A 6,967-nucleotide genomic window follows, 5' to 3' on the forward strand; every position below is an offset into this window, starting at 1 on the left:
TCGCGAGTGATGGGAGAAGGGAGCCGGAGATCGACAGACGGATTGGGGCTGCAGTAATGCGGACGCTGCACCTGTCCGTCGTGGTGAAGAGGGAGCTGAGTGTAAAAGCGAAGCTCTCAATTTACCGGTCGATCTACGTCCCTACCCTCACCTATGGCCACGAGCTGTGGGTAGTGACCCAAAGAACGAGATTGCGGATACAAGCGGCAGAAATGAGCTTCCTCCGAAGGGTGGCTGGCCTCTCCCTTAGAGATAGGGTGAGAAGTTCGGCCATCCGGGAGGGGCTCAGAGTAGAGCAGCTGCTGCTCCACATCGAAAGGAGCCAGCTGAGGTGGTTCGGGCATCTGACAAGGATGCCTCCTGGGCGCCTCCTGGATGAGGTGTTCCGGGCATGTCCCACCGGGAGGAGGTCCCGGGGGAGACCCAGGACACGCTGGAGAGATTATATCTCTCGGCTGGCCTGGGAACGCCTTGGTGTTCCCCCGGATAAGCTGGAGGAGGTGGCTGGGGAGAGGGAGGTCTGGGCCTCTCTGCTTAGGCTGCTGCCCCCGCGACCCGGCCTCGGATAAAGTGGATGAAGATGGATGAATGGATGGATAATGTTGACCATGTTGATTATGTTTATTCCAATATGCAGAGATTGGCTAATATGACCAGGAAATGCAATAAACAGGACTGTCAGAACAGTCGGCGTTAAAGTCACCTTTGACAGTCCAGACTAGGATGGCATTGGACATCCTCAGGGTGGAAAAGGGTTGGTGTGACTAAGGTGTGGTTTGGCTTGTTGTATGCATATTTCAAAATGATACAGCTCTGGATGGGCCAGTCACCAGGGCGTGGAAGGATAACAGACTTTATTAAATGAGGAGGAGGAATTTTCTGGGATTGAAGATCCTCTGGGAGAGTGGTTGACTGAAGCATGCCGAAAATAAAACTATTATTTTATAATTGATTGATAACTGATTGATAATTGTCCATATTCACAACTGTATCGACTTGTTACAGCAATAACCATGAACGGATAGGCGGAAATCCAGAAGCACCAGACCAAGGAGGGTCTGGCTAAGAAAGGGGGCCTCAGCTGAGACCCCAAAAGAAACATGGGGCAAAATAAATCCCCTGATCTATGCAATGAACCGAAAGGTAGTCGACCCCTGAGGTTTGAAGAAAGAAGAGGAGCAGAGAACCACCCAACTGTTAGACACTGGTAGCTGCAGAAATAAATGTCAAAAGCTCCTCAGGCAGAGGTTCTGGTCTGAGCACAAAGGTGGAAGCAGGAAACAACCAGAATGGGGATCGGGGACGATAGAAAATAATGGGATATCTGAGAATTAGCTTTAGTAGTAGTCTGTGATTTTTATGTTATGACAATTGCCCAAACACAGCAGTCATCCCATATATGGCCCACTCTTTAAAGGGGGCCCAGAGAGGGAAAAGAAGCATGATAACTAAGAGAACTGACACCTAGTGGGTAAAAAGGGGGTGTGTGTAATGTCTGGAGAGATGTGCTGCACTTTCATTCTCAAGAACATGGCCCGAGATGGTTCTGTAACTGGAACCCTGGGAGGACTCAGAACATCATTTAAGAAAATAGGAAATGCATGAATATTTGGAATTGATAATCCGTTTCTTATTCGTTTTTACATCTATTTAGGTAATTTGTGGTGGTGTGCCTTCTATCCAAGGATTATTGGTAAGGTTGGATAACAGGGCTGTTGGGGATCTGATACCAAAGCAGACAACATGATGATGCTTGATGACTTTTAATAATGTTCATCTGCCATGAGGCAGATCAAAGGAGGGACCTGTTGGGATTAAATAATTTGCAGTGCCTCAATAATGCTATGCTTTTTATTAATAAGTGTTATAAAGTTATATATTGTAGTATTAAGTGGATACAGCCCTGAAAAATAAAGGCATTAGACCATGTGCCCTTGGGGAGTAGAAAGCTGTAGACTCTTGCTCACGCTTGCCTGAGAAAATGTAGATAAGAGGGGACCATCTCCAGTGGAAAGTTACTGAGACACTGTTGTTTAGACTAGAATGAGAGTGTCTGTTATAAAACTGTTAGGAGCACACCACCATTTTGGGCACACCACCATCAGATGCCTCTGAGGAATCAAAAGAACTCGGTGAAGTGTTGATATTTACAGTAGCCTCAATGCACAAGTGCAGACATATTTTTCATTGACTAGTGCTCAGGTGGGAGGAGATGCAGCCACAAGAAAGGTAAACCCATTGATTTTAACATTAAAAATACAACAAAACTTTGTTTTGACAAAAGTTGTGGGAGCAGCGGATGGACTTATTTAACCTTGGGGGTAGATATCGGGGGTTCAGATCCACTGGGGTTTTTTAGTGTGAAGTTTGGGATGGCCACGTCAAATGCAACCTCAGCCCATGTCCCGACGGAGTTGTCAGGACATCAATTAGTTACTTATTTAAACACAACTGGACCTGAAGATGTGGTGCAAATAGAGACAGGTTATATAGATAAGAATGTATGGCTGGATTGGGTAACTTACACAGCCAAGTCTAATGACATGACAGAATGTGTAGCCTGCTCTAGAGCACGCCCCACACTGTTCACAGTGCCAGCCCCTTTGTTGTTTTGGGAGGACAGGCCGGGATTTGATTGCATGTTGCAGCTCCACATGAAGGAAAGGGTGGATCATGATTGTATTACATTGGGTACCCCTCTTCCCAGGAAGGGTGTTATTCCCCCTGTGTTCTCCCCAAAAGCTGTAAACTACACCTGTTTGACCAGGGTAAGTGTCACCCCAATAGGTGCTCCAGGTGAGGCATGGTGTGATAAGGTGATAGGTGTCACTGAATGGGCAAAGATGAGCAGCATTAATGTTGCTCGTGTGGACCTGTTCTGGTGACAAAATTCTGAGGGACACCCTGCCGAGAGGCTGGTCGGGAGCCTGCACTGTTGTAAGATTGGCACTTCCTATAGTATTAGCGGGATCTCATGCTACTGCAGAGACTCATGTGGGTAGGACCTGCAGAGCCACGTCAGAAGATTTTGATTTAACTAAAAACTCCCCAACTTACATAGATTTTATAGGTGTTCCTGATGAGTATGAATTGGCCAACCAGGTTGCAGGAAGGTTTGAATCCATTTTCCTATGGATAACTCCAAATAAAAATGTAGATAGAATAAACTATGTTCATTATAATGTTCAGCGACTGGCCAATTTGACACGGGATGCAGTTGCGGGCCTATCTGAACAACTGGCCGCCACTTCTTTGATGGCCTGGCAGAACAGGGTGGCCCTGGACATGCTTTTGGCTGAGAAGGGGGGTGTTTGTGCTATGGTGGATCCTCTGTGTTGTACTTTTATCCCTGATAACACAGCTCTGTAACCAGAGCACTGGAAGGGTTGAGGATGCTGTCCACTAAAATGACAGAAGACTCTGGCATCCCTGGGATGACTGGTTTAGTAATCATTTTGGTAAGTATAAAGCTATAGTGGTGTCTTTGTTGATGTCCATAGCCACATTTGTTGCCATACTTACATGTTGTGGCTGTTGTTTCATCCCGTGCCTTTGCACCCTAGTGCAGAGGTTGATCACAACTCCGCTGACAAAAGAGGATGAGTCTCCTAAGTTTCAAGTAGGGAAGGCACCAGCTCTGACATAAACGGTAGTAACCAGACCGAAAAGCAGCGCACATTTTGGTGCTTTAATTCGGTGCTTTTTTTTCCTGAGATGTCATACACTTTGGATTCTAGCCAATCATTTTACCTTTCCGAGGATAGTAGGCGGACCCAGGTTCGTACGTTCTTTTAGAGCAGATTAAAAATGCCCAAGGTGAAGAGGTCAAAAGTCTGACTGTACTTCACAGCAAAAGTTGCAAACTCAGCAGCCTGCAACAAGTGCTTTAAGGTGATTGTTACATCCTGTGAGACTCCTACCCCGTCTGTCTCTCTCACTCTCCTCTCTCCCCAGGACACAGCTGCTCTTGATTAGCCTCATTTGCCACCTGAATCCAGTCAGCAATCACCTCTGAGGCTATTTAATTAGGGGACGAGCTGTGAGCAGGGTGGTTTTTCCCCTCTGTGGTCGTATGTGGTTTTCTGCTGGGTTTTGGACAGACAGCCTCCTTGTCATTTGTAATAAAACTATATCATTTGTAATAAAACTATATTATTACAGAATAACTCTGTCTGTTTTCCTTTTCATTCTGTTTCCCGACTCATTTGTTACTGGTCCCCTCACTCGCATGCCTAGACCCCTTCGGGGGGAACGTAACAGTGATACTGTGCAAAGGAGGTAACACCTCGAATCTGATGAAACACCTAGTGACGTATAGCATTTTGTTAAAAGCCGAGAAATGCGGCGTATTTGATAGCTTGCTGCGAGACCTCACACCGTGCACATCTACTGTGGGTGGTTTGCCTGTTATCGGACCCGGAGTTAGCAACATCCCCCAAAAACCCGAAGAGGAGACTCCTGGCCCCTAGCCCTGCCAGTGTGGCAGAAATGATGACGGATGATGATGCAGCAGCAGCCGTTCTTCTCTGCGGGAGTAGCTTAATGTTGTTCGTGTGTAATTTACGTTGAGTAGGCTAACCATGTTATTAAATTAATGCATGTAAGGTGAACTAGCAAACACCGTCGTAGTTACATGCGGCTGTCTTGTTGTTTGATGGCAGATGCTCCCTTCGCCCTGGCCAAAAAGGCTGAAATGACCAAAGAAAAAGAGGAAAACAGCTAAACATGAGAGGTTTTTGGACAAAGTTTGTGTTTTTTCCTTCTTTTTTTTCCCATTGATTAAGCACTGCTTCCAGCCAAGAGTGATACCATAAATCCCCTATAGCTGCAGAAAAGGCTAACATTGTTATCTTTTTACAAAAAAACAGCTGAACATGAGAAGTTTTTGGACCAATTTTGTGTTCTCCATTCTTTAAGCACCAGTTCGAGCACCGGTTCGAGCACTGTTTAAGCACCGGCACTGTTTCAAAAGTACCGGTTTGGTACTGGTATCGGATAAAACCTAAACGATACCCATCCCTAATCACAAGTGGGGCCCAAGTTTTATTGCACCTTCACAAGCAGACTCATTTTCCTCTTGAGGGCTCTGGACATCCTGTTGCAGAGGAGATGACAGTTGGTCGGAACTGTTCCTAGACTGAAGAGATAAGGATCTGCTAATAATTGATCTGCTGTGCAATGTTCTTTGTTTGGGAGGTATAAAAGGGTTCAGGGTGGTGTCTTTCCCTCAGAAAACCAGGTTAGGACTGTCATCTGAACGTTTTTCTCCACTGCAGTGTTTTTCTTGCTTTTTTTAATAAACCTCACTTCAAAAGACATGCTCGCCTGTTGGTTGCAGTTTTAATCAAGATTTTCCATAACAGGGATCACTTGGAAATTCTCATTTTCCATGAAAACATGCAAGAAATTGTTGCGAATAGGGGATATACAAAATGAACAGGACATTGCAGCAATTACAGCCATAGGAGACCATTCTGTCAGTCCTTCAAGGTAATCAGATGATATTACACCCCATGCTTCCTGAACAATTTCCCACAATCAGGGTGGCTTGATGAGTCACCCTCTGTACCATATGTTCAAGCTGCTCCCACAACAGCTCAACAGGGTTCAGATCCAGAAACTGTGCTGGATACTCCATTACAGCCAGAATACTTGGCTGGCTTCTTATTCTTTAAATATTGCTGACACATTGTGACAGAAGGTGTTTTTGGAGTCATTATCCTATTGTAGGATGAAATTGGCCCCAATCAAGTTCTGTCCACAGGGTATGGCACAGTGTTGCAAACTCTTGTTCCTTTCACTGTACAAATCTTCCGGAGCACCCCCAGCCATTACACAGCACTGTTCTTGCATTTTTTGCTTGTTCTGCATCTCACAAATACTCTTCTGTTTGAGCCGAAGGCCTCAAACTTAGACTCATCTGTCCACAACACCTTTTTTAAGTTATCCACTGTCCAATGTCTGTGCTCTTTTGCCTATCTCAGTTTATTTTCTTTTTTGTTGTTCAGTCTAAGATATGGCTTTTCATGGCATGAAGCCCAGCATCCTGAGGTCGCCTCTTCACTGGTGATTCTGACTCTGGTGTTTAATGGGTGCTATTTAGTGCAGCTGCAAGTTGACAACCTGTGAGGTGTCTTTGTCTTAAACTACACACTCAGATATGAATTGAATGTTATTTGAATTGTTTATGAAATGAATTGCATAAAAAAAATATTTAATTTTTCAAAATTGTTAGTGGGTTGTGAAGAGCGCTGAGTGAAAGTGTTTTTGTGACAGAAATTTAAAATGACAAAATCTGTACGTTGGCTGCACAGTCCTTTTAAGAAAACTAAAATGCTTACCTTTGGAAATGCTTCCCCAATTTTTAAAGCAGATCCTAGCTTTGTTAAAGGGTGTATTGACTCCACTCTTCCTTGCACCAATTCCAGTTCTCAGGTTTTGACAACTTCCAGAATTCCTGCCAACAAAAGCTTTGCATGGTGTTGACCTTCATCAGAGTTTGCATCAGCCAAAACCAATTTGTGAAACTCATCATGCTTTCATGACCTAAAGGTGAATGGGGAATTCACCCTTTACCCACTCATTTTTGGTGTTACTACGTATGTTCTAGAGTGCACTTAAAACATGGGAGGGGCATGGTACCAACGACCCTCTGCCTGATAGCAGCTGGTGTCAGCACGGCCCCTCACGAGAACCCTCAATTACATGTATTTAAAATTGAAAGGTGGGCACCGGCACCACAGGTGAGGCTGAATAAACAAACTGTCCTCTGGATGCCATTTAGTGTGCCAGACCGGGGCCCGCAACAGCAGCACTGCCAAGCCCCACAGGACCCAGAGCGGCCCACCCAACCCATTTACTTTTGGGATAAGACATTTGTTTGTAGTATTTCTTTTTTCAGGAGATCTTAGGAATCCAAGACATAGAAATAGACAGACATTTGTCATCCATATAATATTAATAACAC

The sequence above is a fragment of the Astatotilapia calliptera genome, chromosome 6, assembly GCF_964374335.1.
Source record: "Astatotilapia calliptera chromosome 6, fAstCal68.1, whole genome shotgun sequence".
Taxonomy (NCBI): domain Eukaryota; kingdom Metazoa; phylum Chordata; class Actinopteri; order Cichliformes; family Cichlidae; genus Astatotilapia; species Astatotilapia calliptera.